The following is a 17,136-nucleotide window of genomic DNA, read 5'->3' as shown; positions in this document are numbered from 1 at the left end:
AAGGGATCCCTCGTGTGAGCCTTTCCCTGGACCCACCCCCTAAACTTCTTTTTTACTTTTCTTTCCTTGCTTGCTTTTCCAGGCAGCCCAGAGGGACGTGCTCAAGGGGGCTGAGAATGACGGTGATTACAGAGCAAGGTTCATCCAAACGGTTAATTTCTCCCATTCTGGCTACAAAGTTAATTAACGTAATCTAACACATCTTGAGGCAAAATTATGCACTCCGATATGAATAAAATCCTGATCTTTTGCAAAATACAAATCTGGCACTCAGAACAATTCACAATCACTCAAATTACAAGGTCTGCACAAGAATGTAGTCTCACAAGGGGCTGTGAAATCCTCTCATTAGAAATGATTCAAAACCCCATCAGAAACCGGGCCCAGAGAAGGTTAGGCTAAAGGAGGTGAGGGGCCAGGCGGCTGACTGGTGTTAGAGCACAGTGCAGGCAGAGCCCCGCCGCAGAGGTGCAACTGTCCTGTCTCACGGTTTCTCAGCATCACGCAGAGCCTCCCTTGCAGGGGTGGCTGATGTCCCTCGCTGCCACGTGCTCTCACGGGTGCTGGAAACACCCTTGTCTGCCCGGAGAGAGTGCCGGCCCTGCTCCTACAGCATCAGTTGGCAGGGGAGTGGGCATGGCTGTAGCTGGGCCTCCTGCTTCCTGTCTCTCTTGCAAACTGGAGGGGAAGAAGCCCTCTAGTCCTGGCTGTGGGGAGAGAGGCATCCTTCCTGGTTTCTGTCAGAGCCCAAGGAGGCAGCTCCAGGTCATCATGTCAACCTCATCCACAAAGCACCCTCGCACTGGGTCGTGGGCGCCCAGCAGTCACCCACGAGGCAGGTCCAAAGGGGCCAGGGACTGTATAATTCCCCAGACATGGGCATGGGGATGGAGACCAAGAGAGAGAGCTCACTTGGTGTTGGGCACTGTGGGAACAGCCATTACCCAGGATGAAGTTATTACCTGATTTACAGGGGAACCCTGAGGCACGTGGACGCCAGTCATTGACCCCAAGTACATGCTGGTTAGTGTGTCGGGCCAGGACCAGGTGTCCGGACTCTGAGCTTGATTCCCTTCCCTTAGCGCCCATTTCTGATAGTGCCTGGTTCAGAAGCGCTCGGCTTGGGTGGGGACCTATCCTGGCAGGGGCAGGGGTCCTTCAGCCCCCAGGATCCTCCTCGTGTCCAGATGGCAGCAGCCAAGCATCAGAATGTTCATCTGACCTGAAGCCCATCAGCTCGAAGTCAGGGCAACCTCCCACGTTGCTGCCAGTTTCCTGGGTGTCTGGGAGAGATAGATGTGTGTCACTGGCAGATGTGTAGGGACAGGAAGTTTTTCCACAGCCCGGTGGGCCAGTAGCATGCGATGGCAGGAACGTCACTGCCAGTGTTCTTGCCAGGTACCCTGGATCCAGAAATGACATGCTCATATTTCAGACCCTGGTGCTGTCCTTCCAGCCCTGCAGACTCAGTGGCCAGGCTCTGGTCAGCGGCCACTCACAGGAGCCGTAAATCGGCTATGAAGCATCCTGTCTTTAATTGATAACGGCTCATTGCAAATTTTACATTTTTATTAGCATATTTATTAATATTGAGGTTTGAGATCTGCAACCTCCCCAAAGCAGAAATTCAGATCTTTTAAAAAGGAGCCTGCAAAATTCCCTTACAAGTCTGGGTGCTTAGAAGTCTGAAATAGCAATGCTGTTTATTAACTGGGGGACCAGATCCCTCATTGTGGGCCGGGTCTAGGGATGGGAGGAGTACAGAGCCCCCTCCAGAACCTTCTGTGCCTGTTATTTGCCCCGAGCAGGTACAGCATCCTGTGTCCCAAACCTGCCATGCTGTTTGACATACCGGCATACCACATGTGCTGCCTAAACATTCTTATTTATACACGCTTTAACTCAAATAAATTTATTTTTAAAATGAAAGTGTACTGTGTTACTCCTATAAATGAAGCCTAGAATCACTTGCCATAAAGAGAAAATAACCATAAAAATAAATGCAGTGAAATCAAACAATGTCATTAAATTCTAGTTGGCTTCTCTTGCCTGCCTATGAGTCGCATGCCTTATCTCTCTTTTTAAAAAGGGAAGATTAACCAGTGTCGGGGAGGTGTTAAAGACCAACAGCACCTCCCCGATACTTTCTCCTTGAAATAATCAGAAGGAAAAAGACAGAACGGATGAGGGTGTAATTTATTACCGTGAGATTCAAGGTGAACCACCTGATATGTTCTCGTACTACTGGTGGGATTCATCCCACACGGCGAGATAGTCTGGATTTCAGTGAATGTTGACTTCTGTTGGGTTCCCAAAGGGGTCCTCAGTCCCCAAAGGGTTGAGGACTATTTCTAGAGGCGAGTGTCTTTTCTGAAGAGGGTAGACAGAGGGAGGACATCCGAGAGCCAGAGGGTTCAGGGAAACAAAAGGAGAGGACCCCACGACCGGCACAGACAGGGAGCTGTCTGCCAGGATGGAAGTGTCCTGCTCTGAGGTGTCCACCCCTTGTGACCGTTGAGCATTTGAAAGGTGGCAAGTGCAGCTGAGGAGCTGAATTTTAGATTTCTTTAATTTTAATTTAAACTTAAATAGTCACATGGACAGCACAGCTTTAGATCTTCCTTTTGTGGCTCTGTGCATTTCTCTGACCACAGTCTGCCGATGCATAATTTCCAGCCATGGGAGGGAAGGACAGGCCTCGCTAAAAGCAGCGGTGTGCCTGGCGCATAACAACGTGCAAAACACTTTTCTCATCTGTCGCCCCTCTCATAGCAGCCCTGGGAATACCTGGCATCGCCGTCCCCTTTTACAGATGAGGACACTGAGGCTTGAAGGCAATGAGATGGAGAGGCCAGGATGCAGAGGGGATGGCCACGCTGCCCACCTCCTAGCTCACCTCTTTGCCCTGTGTGGACCTTCAACAGTATCTCATCTTCCGGTACTCCTGCTTGGCCCGTGGACCCCGCGCATTGGTGTGGAGCCTGTGAGTGGGGCAGAGACACGTGCCCCGCACCTTCTCTCCATTTCATCCCCTGTACTGGGGCGTTCTGTAGGTCCATGGCCTCTCTTCCTACAAGGAACAAGCCTCTGCAGTCGGAGGCCACAGACCCTCACCCCTTTTTCTTGCCTCCCACCTTGAAGACTATCCTGGGTGAGAAGGGCCGTCCAGGGTACAGCCAGGCTTCGGAGCCCCTGTCTGGTCCCTGTTTGTTTTTTCCCTCCACTCTGTGCCACCTCCCCGGACATGAATGCCCCTGATCTGTCCTCAGAGTTAAGAGGGAGGGTGGAGGGAGGGAGAGGAGAGAGATTTGATTAATACATCCACAGCCAGATTGTTGGGTGGATTAATACATAACCCTCCCTATCCTCCAGCCTCCCTCCATACTCCCATCCCAATCTTCTCCACCCATAATGGCTTTTTGTAAGAGTAGCCAAAACAGGGCAGTGCTTAGCCCAGAGTCTATCTGGCTTGCGGCTGGTGGAATTTGTAGCCTGAGATGGGGAGAGGATTTTGGATGGAGAAAGGTTTTTAGTACCCACACTGCCAAGGCAACCACCCTCCTTGGCTCAAGAAGCTGAGCTGATTGCACGGGCAAGCGTTTCCTGGACGTTTAATGACTCTTGAAGGTACAAGGGCTGGGCCCAGTGGAGGGACTGATCCTCTTGTCACCGTGCAGATTCTGTCCTTCCTTGTCACTGCAGGGATCTTTCCTGCTCATGGAAAGCATAATATCTATAACCAAAAACACCTGTTCCTTATTGAATGTTTGCCACGTGCCAGGCACTGTGTTAAATGTATAATGCCATTAACAGCATTTCTCAGAAGAGGGTACTTTTATTCTCAATTTATAGATGAAGACTCAGAAGCTTTTGTAACTTGCCCAAGTCCTCCAGCTGCTCACGACAGAGTGGAAGAATCTCGCGGAAGGGCCCGTGAGATCCTAGGGTCCGTTAGCATCATGCCATCTGCACCACCGAGAGCCACCACCTCACCCAAACCTTTTCCCTGGGTTTATTCTCCTTCTGGCCCTGAGCACTGGACCCACAGGCCAATCCATTCATCATTGTAGCAGATATTTGCAAGCCACCCTGGATGCCAGTACCTGGGATCAGCATTATAACAAAAAGAAAAACAAAATGCATGTGGAATGGCCCCAAATCCCTTGGAGCTCACATGCTTGGGGAGATGAAGGAAGACTGTGATTTTCTTCCTCTGGTGACCCCACGCTCTCTGCTTTGATTCACTCAAATCTGAGTCTTCACTTTTCCATCCATTGGCATCTGAAAAGTAGCTTATAGGGAAGAGAGGCTCATTATCTGGGACCAGGATGGGGGACAGACAGGAGAGAGGGTTGGGGCACTAAAGTAGAGGCTTGGCAGACTGTGATGTGACAGCGTGATGAATGGGACCCCGGGTTCTGGGGATGGGGGAGACGTTGCTCAAGCCCAAAGAAGGAAAATGAACTTGTGTGTGTTTTCCTGTAATCACAGATTGCTCTGAGGGCACCAGGTTCCTGGAGCATGTGTTTTGTAGTCATTGGAACAAATTGAGTGGATGTATATTGAGCATCTGCTCTGGCCAGTGCTGGAAGGTGCAGTGGGTACCCAGATAGGAAGTCCTCAAGGAGGTCAGAGTGTGGAGGATACAGCAGACAGAAACAGGTAATTCTGATGTGGGTACCATGTTGGAGAAGGAAGTAAGCAGGATGGGAGCACAGAGGATGGATGCCTCACTCATCCCAGGAGGCGAGAGAAAACTAGGAATGGCTTCTTGAAAGGAGGGTGCCCAAGCTGAGTCTTAAGGGAATAATATGCCAACAACAGTCTTGAGAACCATCTTTCCTCTTTGTGCCCCATTGTCTAGTGCTTTGCAAGACAAGCTACACTGGGATAACTAGGGGAGTGCTATGCTTTCTACACTCATTATTTCCTACCTAGACTTCCTGGTCTGGGGACTACTTCCAGAACTTTCTTGATTCCTCTGCTAATCCAGAATGTTCGTTCTTGTTGACTTGATGGTTCCAAAGCCATGAAATCACCCAGATGTGATCTTCCTCAAAGTGAGTCTCCATTCAGGGCCCCTGCTCCATCAGGGGGTGGAGGTGCCCTGCCTTGGGGTCCTGTACTTAGAATATATTCTGTCCACATGGTTGCAGACAAGGTACAGCCCAACTGGTCTGAGCCCAGCTAGAGGCCACATTCCTCCTTGCAGGCAAGGAGTTCAGAATCTGTGCCCTCTCTCCCTTCCATCCTTCTTTTACCACCCACCCACCTGCCTCATCCTCTCCGGGGGTCAGCCCGAACCCCGTTACCAGCATGGGTGTTGGTGGCACTGGGAGGCCTTAGGATGGACAAGTCCTGAACCCAGGGCACTGAATAAATGGTTGTCCACTGACATGCTCTCTGCTGGAATGACCAGAGACACTGTGTGTATCTTCATGCCAAGCAAAACTCCAGTCAGCCTGTATTCCAGAGGCAGCGGGGAAGAGCAGCAGGCCCTACAGATTAACAGCGTCCTGGTCATCAGCTCACAGAAGGGGAGCTCCAGGGCCAGCCTTGGAGAAGATGGCAGGCGGCCATCTTAGGATGGCTCTTGGTGGTGCAGATGGCCCTGTCGTGGGGGGTGGGCCCCAACTGCAGAGGTAGGAGGTTTGGATTCTGGTCTCAGCTCTGCTGTTAACTCCCTGGGGTGCCTTCCGGCATTTCTGTCCCTTCTTTGGGCCTTGTTTCCTCCTTTATCAAATGAAGTGTTGGACTTGGTGCCTATCTGTAAGATCCCTGGTACCTCCTTTGCTCTAGAATAACATGATTCTGAGTAGCCACAGCCAGAATTTCTGCAGGGGTCTTTTGATGGTGTGTCCCTGTTGCTCTCTGCTCCCAAGCAAGAGCATCGCTTGGGTGGAGACCACTGAGCAGGGCAGATTCCTGGCACAAAGTGGGTGGAGGATTGCTGTCTCTGGTGCACATGGGCATCAGGCTATCAGAGAATGACTACTGGGTTAGCTGTCACTTTACCATACCCCTGGGTTCCCACAGAGCTCTCAACCGCCCAGGGAAGGAAGCAGACCCTGGAAGCACCCAAACCTCCATTTCCAGGAAGGATGGAGAGCCAGTCTCACAGGGATGGAGCCCATATTGTTGGTCCAACTGGAGAAGGGAACAAACAGTTGGACCGGTTGTGCCCCCCAAGCTGTGGGCTCCCTGGCAGTGACTTCTGAGCTGTCTCTCTTTTGCTTGTTGGGTGAAAGTTCCAATGCATTTTACTTTTTTTGACTTGATTAAGGACACAATAAACCCTGGCCATGATTTTTAATCTACTGGCAGTAATATCTCTCAGTTCTAATTTCAGGGATTAGCTTGTTTTCAAAACACGAAATGAAGGACAAACCTTGTCCCATAGTTGCCTAGCCTTGCCGACACAGCCGTAACCGCCACCCACCATTGACAGACAAGCTGCTAGCCACACCTGCGTGTCAGTACCATGGGAAGAAGCCCCGAGACCATCGGAGTGAGAGGCAGAGCATTAGAGATTTCAATTCTGCTTTATTTTCAACTTGAAATGGAGGAAAACAGACAAAAAACAAATAAGAAAGCTAAACAGTTGCGTGAGAGCTAGCAATTTGCTGGGTTTCCGATGACAGACACTGCATTATCATAATTGTCTCTTCTACATGATAGGACAGAAAAATAATAATGTCATTTTATTTATAGCTGGGGTGGCCCCTTTATGAGAGTCATATAAGTTTCTGCCAAGTGGAGTAGGTCAAATGACATCTTTTGATCAGGCCTGTCCAAAGAGATCAAAGATGAATGGCAGGTAATGGATACCCAATGACAAACCAAATCTAAAACAGAAATAAGGCTGCCAGGGCCTGCCAGTTACCCATTAAAGGCCCGCCTAAGGAAGGCAGGCTGCTTGACACGTTGGCCGAACACCTAAATCAGCTAAGCGTCAGTGCTAAAATTGTGTATTATCATTGGAAATGGCTATTATGTCCTCGGTAACATTTCTGTTAAGGCTTTGTTTGTGTACGACTGACCCGCAGTCAGAAGTGGAGTTGGAAGGAGGCAAGCCCAAGGGGCTGATAGGGCACCCTTGGCTTTGGCCATTACCTGGTTTTAACTGTGGGATCCTGATGGGGCATCACCCCTGCCCCTGCATTCTGCTCAGGCGGAGAGATGTTACGTTTACAGGTAGGAGGGTGGGCTGGCCCCTTGGCCCTGACCTGCATGTCTCTGTATCCTCTGCATCGCTCCATCTTCTCCTGTCTTCCCAGACGTATGCACTTGGGCCCATCACAGGCCACACAAAGCCCAGAACTTTCCCAGAATACAGGGTGAGCAGAAGCCCAAGCAGATGGAAAAAAGAACAATGACACCAGTTCCTACCCAGGCTGAGGGAGCAGGGTGGACACTGGCTGTTCATGCAGTCAGCACTACAGTTTACACATACAGAAATGGGTAGAGACAGCTTCCAAAATTATGGAAATAAATGCTATTTTTTTCCCTTGAGTTATGTAATTAAGTTGGGCTTTGTAGAGATGTTATTTAAAAGGCTTTGGTGGGAAACAAAATTTACTATCTTTTCTTGTTTTTGTTTTTAATTTGCGGGGGTGGGACGGGGTGAAATACAAAGAAATATTCAAAGAAATATTTGGAAACAAGGGCTCCAGAAACTGCAGGAGAGAACTCTAAATCCTCCTGTCCCAGGGGATGCACAGGTGGTGCTGTGGGTAATTTTTTATTCTGCAGCGTATGCTGCAATGTTAAAAAATATTATTAAACATTGAAATGAGTACACTAGTTAGCTAATTAGTATGTTTCTCTTTCTTTTCGTAATCCCGATGCATTTCCTTTCTTTCCTACCCCCATTTTTATACATGTGGTAACCCTAAAGAACATATTTAGAAACATAATTAGTTATAATTAGAAGCAAACAAATCTAGCTCAGGGTATCTCCATTTATTATAAAGAATTGCAGGTAACGGCAGCAGCAGAAAGCTAGGTTCTCTACTGCCTAGTGAGAATTGTGGTTTTACGCACACGTGCACACACACACACGTGTACACCTACACATGCATGTGCACACACATGTACCCTCTCAGGATCAAGGAGTCGCTTTTGCATGGCTCTTGAAAGTTTCATAGGCCTCACGTTTCTCGATCATTCTGCATTAACTCTATCTTTAAGTACCGGAGACACTATGTCAGAGTGGTAGCATCATTCCTTGGCGATGAGAAGAAGACAGACATTTGACTGTGAGGCCTCTTGGCAGGAAATTTGGTAGTGAAGTCCCATCCAATTTGTCAAGCTCAGAAGTGGTCTCTGCTCTGCAGGAAGCTTGCAGCCTGGCCCCGGCACGTCACCTGTCTGGGAGACACCTCGCAACTCCATCTGAAGTGACAGGCTGCATATGCAGGGCCGTCCTGGGAACCAGGCCGCCATGTTTTCGGTCATTTGCTGTGGGGGGAGGGCACACTGCTCCTCTGACAGGCAGGCAGTCACCTTTGACATTTGACCCTGCCCTGCAAAAAAGCCCACACCCCCTTTGGTGGCTTCCACCCCCAAACCTCTATGTAAATGAAAGTTTAAACAAATCCGTGCTCATGCTGGCTTTCAAGTGAGAAATTTTTTTTTTTAATTTCTCTTGAATTATGTAAAGATGCATCACAAGATATTTACGAATTTTTTTAAAAACAGATATTCTTTTTATATACTGATAAAATTGGAAACTTGGAAGCATATTTGGCAAGTGTAAACAGATGGTTAAAGATATTTGCTGGGAAGTATCAGAAACAGTTATTCCTGACTTGCCTGCTTGGCTAAACATTACTCTGAAAAGTCAACTCACAGGGCACAAAGCAGGAGATCGGGTCTCCCTTTGCTTCTAAACAGAGCGGGCCAGGGCACTGTTTCTATTCGTTATCACCATGCTATAGGTAAAACCTGCCCGTGGAAGCCTCTTGTCTTTTCACCTATACAGACTTGGTAAGGGGCTCTTGAGCGACTGAACAGAAGGCTTCTGTGTTGTCTCCTTAAGTCAGGATGCCTCCCTCAGAGGAAGCCGGGCATTCTTCACCTTTTTCCAAGTAAGGTGTGGAATTAGCACTTTTCCTTTGCTCTGGGGAACGCAGTCATTTTATTCATAAGAGCTCCATGCTAGGAGGTTTCCTTCAAAGGCAATGGATGCGAAGTTGCATAAAGGAAATCACTGGGAAGAAAGGAAGAAGAAACTGACATGCCGCTTTTTTTAAACCCCTATCCAGAGAGCAGAATTCACCCCACAAAACATTTCAAATAACGAAATCAACAGTGCAGGAGATTTAGCAGAAAGCATAGAATTTCATGAAATTGCGGCGTCTGTGTATGTGGGTAGGGGGGTTGACTGGAGGTTGGGCGGGGAAGGGGGAAGCTGCCGTATTTTTTTACCAGCGTATAAAACACAAATGCTCGTGGCACTTGCTAATCTGAAATGCTTTTAGGAGAATTGTTCAGTAGCAATAATCTGTCAACAGATTACAATTTTGCTTAATTTTAATGTGGCTAACTTAAGATGGTTGTATAGGAAATTTATGCAACTGATCACAGTTATTAAATTACTGCATCTGCAAAGGAAGCAATCAAACCCCTTATTACGGTTGCTGTGAGTGAATGCTAAATGTCAAGGAGTTACCAGTGCGCTGCGGGGAATCACGCTCCAGTTAAAGATGCATAAAATATCGGCACTTTTTTAATGCTTGTGCATTCAACAAAGACTCCCATCATAATTAACTGGTATGGAAATAAATAATTTTTACAAACTACCTTAGAAACAGTTGTGCTACAGTTTTTGTCAAAGTCTGCTGCTCTCCAGCGATATTTAAGCCCTTAGACACGCTTCCCTCTAACTCACATATGCTATAAAATATTTAAATCTCACAGAGAGGTTTGAAAATGATATTATAAATCCAACTCTCAGTGCTAAAAAGGAATTTATGATGATTAATTTAATTATACGTTTTAAGGTTTTGATATTTTAAAAACTTGAGATTAATTTTTTTGGTTGTGGTCCCAGTTTGATAGTTTGGGGAAAGGGGCTGCTTTCTGTAAACAGCTGAAGACGCACATAGGGGCTGAGCTTAGCCGGAAAGGTGGAGAGTGAGAGTTCTGGGCACAGCAGCTGTGGCCAGACAGCTGGGTTCAGAGCCTGGCCCTTCATGATTAGCTCTGTCCCCTTGAGCAAGTTTCTCAGAGTCCCCATCTGTGACACGCGAGTGGGTCTTACCATTCACAGCTCCTCAAGCTTCTTAGGGGGAGTACGTCGGGGAGGGCGTGGGGGGACCAGGGTGAGCACCTACCCCTGGCGAGGCCTCGCTGGTACCTGGTTATCGGTGTGAAGGCTCCTACCTGGATGCTCACGAGGGCTCCCTCTTTCCGATACCCGTTCACTTTTGCTGGCAGGGATCACAGCTGTAACAGAGGACCCCAGTTCATCCCTACCAGTGCCCACATTCAGGGGCAGGCTGCGGGGTTTTAGAAGTCTGGCTTACGAAACCTTGGGACCTTTCTGGGCATGAAGTACTTGGCTGACGGGGAGGGAAGCAGACAGGGGTGGAGTGAACAGCTGCTCCAGTGCTTAAAGGGCAGACCTCACCCCTGAGCTGATTTGGTCCACTCAGCGCTCTCACCGTGATGGATCAGCTGGACCCTAGGAAAGCTGAGTTATGAACAGAATCCCCCTCCCCACGAGGGACTCTGGGCCGTGGTGCAAGGCTGCTGCTGGCTGCCCTGTGGACTGAGTGCCCCTGTCCAGCCAGGCCTGCACCATCCTCTTGAGAGAGAGGGTGCAACCCGGGCCTCTTGTGGGCACCGTGGAGAGGAGTCCCTTTACGAGTTTCTGGGTATGCGGCCGACAGCCCAGGGGTCCTTGATCGCTTCCCAGAGAGCTTGGGGGGTGATGCTCTGGAAGGGATGCTTGTTTGCTAGGAATCAGATGTTTAAATAGCAGACCCTGTCCGTGAGGATGACTTTCTCTCGCCTGGTGTGTTCATTTGGTGTCTGTTTGGAGTTGTTTGTTCAAATGTATTTAAAGGATAACTTTGTAGGGCAATCAGATTCATGCAAATGTCCATTTGTGCGTATATAGATGGCTGTGTGCATATGTGTTTATGTATATGCATTTGTATGTGTGTATATGTTTACATATGTATGTATGTGTAGTCTATATAAAGAAATGAAAATGAACCCGAGTCACTTGACTCATCCGTCACATCGTATTCCATCAGACAAGCAGTGGGGCCCTCAGAATCCACCCCCACATTTGGCTTTTGTAGACTAGAACCTTGGCTTCTGGATGCTCCTGTTTTGGCCTGTGGTCTCCTCAATTCAGATCTCTCCTAGAGTCTGGAGGTACGTTTTGAGGATGGTTGTGGCAGCCCTTCGCGTTCTTTCTTTTATAGGCGAATACACACTTCTAACGGTCAATCAGGGAAATGTCTGTATGTTTGGGAATGGGGAGGAGACAGCTTTTACTTAAAGCGTTTGGAATATAGACTCTCTTCAAAGGAACTCATTTTGTTTTACATATAACTTAACACTGATTTCTGAAATAACCACAAACATCAGATCCCCTGGCCTGACTATAAATCCGTTTGAGTCCTTTGATTTTCTGCGTGTCCTGCGTATTTCCTGTCTAGCAGGTTGGATGTGACGTGGCATCTTGTGTCTCCTTCACTCCACCACAGTTGCTGTAGCCGACCCTTTCCAGAGCCCAGGTCACAGGGGTCAGCCCCGGCCCCTGGGCACTTTGGGGAGTGCGACCAGCGCTCAGGGACTGCCCGGTCACCCTGATGCGGCAGCGGTTGTAAGCTTGCGTCTCAGAACCCTGAGATGCCCAGTGAGAGCCATCCTGCACAGCCCAGCCCTGCAGCTCTGTCTTCCGAACGGGACGGACTCGCTTGTGGAGATGAAGGTGGCTTCAGAACCCCTTGCCCGCCTTTATGAGGGTTGCAGCTGCTCTCACGTGCTTGCAGGGCTGGAATCTCTGCGGACTGGCTCACAGTCACCATAACTAAGACGTCCATGGTGTTGCCTGTGGAAGGGGCCCAGGAGACATGAGTTCCAAACCTGGTGCTCCTCGACCAACTGTGCATCTCACGGCGGCACAGCCGTCTCATCTGGGAAGTGGGGGAAACCACCAAACCTAGCTCATGGGGTGGGTGAGGAGAACACAAAGTGCTCAAAAATAAAAAATATCCAAACATCCTAGCGGGCATCATCACCTCCATCATGGATTGTCACATCAGGTAAAACCCAGGCTGTGTGGTTTCCCGGGAGCATTTAGAAGTACCTTTTCCAGCGCCCTGGGTTCCCTCCGACCCGACCCTCTCTCACCTCCCACGGGAGCCCCGTGGGTGGGCCTTACAGCGCCCTCCACTGGGGTGTCCCCACTCGATGCCCAGCACGAGACTAGAACCTTCCCTCTGGACACGGCTGGCTCAGCTGGACCTCTCCAGGCCCCATGCCGTCATTTTGGTTATTTCCACGTCGCCCTGATTGTGTACACATCTGTGTGATCAGGATGCAGTGTTTGGATGGTGCCCCGTCCCGGCTGTTGCCACCTAAGTTCTCATTCCAACAGTTGCCCCTGTGCACCTGCTCTTTGCCTTGTCAGATAAGGTGACATTGGACGTGTGGCCCACCGCAGCCAGGAGGCAAGTGGATGCTGCTTTTCCCTTGCCTTTGAGGCTTTTCGGGGACTAAAGAGGGCCCTGTCATCCCCTCTTAGGGGAAGATGGGATCACGATCCCTCACATGAGACTTAGGCGTCACCCGCTTCTTTTCAGCTGAATGAGTCGAACTCCTCCCACCATCCGTTCTACCCTCACAGGCCCGCACCCAGCCTTCTCCCCATCACTCCTATTGTAGCCGAGGGGGGAAAAAGACTTTTAAGGATTTGCTAATGGTAATGAAAACTATTCTGATATAGCATTAAGGATTTTGCTCCTGAAATGTGTTTAATGTAAATATGCTGTCAGAGACCCTTCAAGTAATTGACACAAGCAGATGATTAGCAGTGTTCTCAACGGTGTTTTTGCATAATCTTACATTTTGACAGAACTCCTCAGTCACATTTTATTGTCAGTGCTCCACCATCAGGAGGACTTCCTTCCCTGATAACACTTACTTTGTCATTATGCATCTTGTAAGAGGTCATTTCACTGGTTCTGCGTGAGTGGGGGGGCATCATTGCCAGGTTTGGGGATATGTCTCTCTATCAAGAAACCCTCTTGAAGAGTAGACTTTTCACCAACTTGGAAGAAATCGGAGATGCCATTTCCCAGCCCTGACCTGGGCTTGAGGGACAGCTGCAGACTGCCGGGGGTCAGCTCCTAGAGAGCTGGGGGACCTGGCATGGGAGGCCAGTGGTCACTATCAGCAGGAGAGAGGTCTGGGCGTGACCCCTGTGCCCACTGCTGCCCTGTGGCCCCACTTCCAGGATGTCATCCTCTGCAAAGCTAGTTGTAACCTACTTTCCGAGCTGGGCTTTTTTTTTTTTTTTTTTTTTTTCCTATGTTGAATTGAGTTCATCTTTGGTGATGTTAAAAAAAAAAAAAAATTGGTGCTCAATTATAATCATATCTAAGTGCCCCAAATTAAACTGCCCTGATCTGTAAGCATTCATAACGGCATACAGTTAAGTTATATTAACAGTCAATATAATAAGCCTTCACCTTTATTGAAGCTGCTCTTGTTTCTACAGCAGTTCTTTCATCTATCTCAATAGATTTCTGGTGTACAGCGCATATAGATTTGGCCAGTGACAAGGGTTAGAGTAGTCTTGTAGAACATTTACTTGTAGCTCTGGAAAGCCCACATTCATCAGACGATGAAGTCAATCAGATTGTACCAGGATCAATGGAAGGCTTCTGGGATCCCTCTTAGGCTTGTAACGTGTTCACCTTCTATGGAGAGGATTCACACACACACACACAGAGACATACACACACATACACACATACACACGATCTCTCTTTCACACACATACACCCCTCTGTCTTAAAGCCATTTATCTCTGAATGTCAAATTGCAATAATTAACCATTATTGATCTTAAATTCAATTAACTTCATTAACACAGGTCATGGTGAGGGTGCTTGTAAGGGAAAGGCATTTGACAAGTGTCTTTGCTTGGGTGACATCCCATGTTCCTGGTGGTGGCTACAGACTGTTCAGACTGTCTCCTCAGAGAGGCAGAGAAGGCCGCTCTGAGACGTGGGCCCAGGACTGGGCGAGGGATCCACGCCAGGGGGCTTGTGCAGCAGGAGACGGGGGGCTGCAGAGTAGCATTCGGGCACCCTTGGGAAAGGTAGACAAGGGAGCCTCTTAAGCACACATGTAGCTCATTTCCAGTGGCGGGGGGATGCTGCCCCAGGTGCCCGCCCCGCCTCTCTCCAGAGGATGCTTTCCCATACGCTGCAGCCTTGTCACAGCGATGTTCAGAAACTTCCAGGGTTTGCTTGCCTCAAAAAGCAACCTTTCCCTTTGTATTTTTACATGAAAAAAACGACTTTCCCTTTTGACCAAGGAGAAGAGAAGAAACCCAGATCCCACAGTTGGGTCTGGCAGAGGGCCCTGGACACCCGCACCATGTGACATTTGCTCCTTTACTTCCTGGGCATAATTTGTTAGTTAATTTGCACTACAGCCCCCCAAGGAAGGTGATATCACCCCATTTTACCAAGGACTGTATGCCATGCTTTTCAAAAATGAGGGGACCGTCCCTCTGTGTCCTCACACTTAAGCAGGATCTTTCAGTGTGTATTCAGGAGAGGAGCAGTGAGATAACGTGGGAAGGGCCTAACTTCTGACCTCCCATCCTAGTTCTGAGTCTTAGAAGTCCTGAGGTCTGCCTCCATCCCCTGATCTCTGTCTCTGAGCCTCCATCTTCCCGTCTGTTAAATGGAGCCCCTGATGTCCCTTGCCCTCCAGGGTTGTTAGACAGCTGGGTGGAGATCCTGCACAGGGAGGTCCCCAGGGATACAAAGCCCCCGGGGGTGGGGCCGTCCGTGAGGCACAGCCGCAGGGAGATGGGATGCTCCTGGCCCTTGCGCATTCGTTCTTCGTTTTTAATTCTTTATGGAAACGCCGCTTGGTGCTGAAGTGTCTCAAGGAAATAACACAAAACAAACAAAAAAGAGCAAGAGGAAGTCTGCCTTCCGTATTTGTGACATATTTTCCTTTGAAAGTCTGATTCAATTCAAAGGATTTACCAAGCACCCAGCCTGTGCCAGGCCCCATGCGGGGCGCTGTGGAGACAGTGTCCTTGCCTGCCCGGGGCCCAGCCCACTGTGGAAACAAGTGACTGTAGGATCCCTGAAAGGTGGTGAGCATGTAGAGGTCAGGAGGATAGGCTTGGGGTGGAGGGGCCAGAAAAACCCCAGCCAACATGGGACTTCAGCTGGGCATCCGGAGGTGAAATGTTCCTGGTTACATGAGCAGAGCCGCAGAGGGACCTTCCCTGGGTACACAGGAAGCACCAGGGGAGCCGGGAGGCGCTGAGATCACAAAGGTCCCAGGGCCGCCCGAGGAGTGGCAGTTATCCCGGAGGCCATGGGCAGGGAGTGCCACTGGGTCCTCCCCACCACGCCAAGCACGGTGTCTGCTGAGCCGTCTCAGGCAATGCCTGCTGGTTCCTTCACAGAGGGATGGGTGTTTGGAGGCTGTTTTAGGAGCATTGTTTCTGGGGCTGTCATTAGGGAATGGCAGGGAACAGCCAGGGACACATCTTCTGGTTTATTGTGAGGCGTCTCCCTCGTGCCCTCAAAGCCTGGGTGTTTCTTGAGCACCTGTGTTAGACTCAAAACATCCAGGCTCTAGAGCTTTCCGTGGACCCTAGGAAGGGGCCGGGCAGAGGAAGGGGGAGTGGAATAAACCACACGGTGTGGTTGACTCATTAACCAATAAACCGCTCAGTAAACCACGTGGTTGACTCATTCAGCCTTGAGAGGTTATACTGCAGACCTCTCACCGAGCCCTTCACCACCCCGCCTGTCACACAGCACCTGTCCCTGCCATGTTCATCTCAGGGCCTCAGGAGAGTGGGTGGGGTGACCGCAGAGCCGCAATGAGAATTGAGGACTCTGCCCTGTGAGGGGATGGGGCTCACCTGGGTGTCAGCCCTGACTCTGAAGGAAGACCCACTGGTTTCCACCTGTGGTTGGGGGCGCCATGCCCCATGGGTGCTTTGGGTGTCGCTGCAGCCAGATGCCCGGGTAGCCCAGTAGCCTTTGAGGCCGGTGGAAAAGTGGCCGCCACCTCCTCCTTCCACTAAAGTCAGTGGTTTGAGCACAAAGTTCCCCCCGTCTCTCTTTTCCCACAGTCCATCATGACTCTCCTCACCGAGAGTACTGATGGGCAGAAGGAAGCAGAGGCTGGAGCTGCTGACGGGCTTGTGGACATCCCACCAGGCTGGTCCCTGAGGCCTTGAGCCTTTGCATCCAGCCCCCAGCACAGGAGCCCGCTCTCACCCATACACCTGCCGTCCCCGTGGAAGTGTCCCAGGAGAAAGGGGCTTTGCCTGCCTTATTCTTTGCAGACAGTGCCCAGCACAGAGCTTGACACACAGGAAGTTCTTACTAAAAATAAATTTCCTTTCATACTTCTCAACATTTCACAATACATTTATGAATGTGTGCTTGTGAAAATTTCAGACCATGTAGAAGAGAGGCCCTTTTCTCCCCCTCCTCCTGCCGTCTCCCTCCGCAGCAACGGTGTCCCCTCTGGCACCCAGGGAACGCCCCTCACATCTCCACGAGGATCCTTTTCCTGGGTGCCCGTCACACAAGCTCACACGCCAGCTCACACAGAAAACAGGGATCAGTGTTTGCATTTCTGAGACTTCTCCCCGCCAACACTTGACAGTATGTCTTAGAGACCATTCCACATTAGAGTTTAGAGAATTGTCTCATTCTTTTAAAGTCAACTTTTCATTCAGTATAATATACAAAAAGACAGCAAACAAATATGGGTGTAGCGGGCGATGAATTTTCCCCAAATGAACACATTCATGTAACCATGGCCCAGATCCAGAAGTAGATCAGTTCCCGCACCCTGGGAATCCTTGGGGTGCCCCCTCCCAGTCACCCCCTCCCAATGG

The 17,136-nt window shown here is 49.6% G+C and overlaps 1 protein-coding gene across 2 annotated transcripts in view; it reads left to right on the top strand.

The window, feature by feature from the left end:
• Positions 1-17,136, top strand: part of TSHZ3 (teashirt zinc finger homeobox 3) — a 70,102-nt gene that overhangs the window by 34,887 nt on the left and 18,079 nt on the right. Inside the window, exons 3-4 of one of the 2 annotated variants that reach the window (XR_007474276.1) lie at positions 2,773-2,983; positions 3,853-7,803. The exons of the other annotated variant lie outside the window; for it this stretch is intronic. The gene's annotated coding sequence lies outside the window, so the exon portion shown is untranslated. Of the gene's footprint in view, positions 1-2,772; positions 2,984-3,852; positions 7,804-17,136 lie in introns of those variants that run through there. 2 annotated transcript variants of the gene reach the window in all.

The sequence above is a fragment of the Orcinus orca genome, chromosome 20 (assembly GCF_937001465.1).
Source record: "Orcinus orca chromosome 20, mOrcOrc1.1, whole genome shotgun sequence".
Taxonomy (NCBI): domain Eukaryota; kingdom Metazoa; phylum Chordata; class Mammalia; order Artiodactyla; family Delphinidae; genus Orcinus; species Orcinus orca.
The sequence above is the reverse complement of the archived record's forward strand: the minus strand, read 5'-3'. Positions and strand labels throughout refer to the sequence as shown.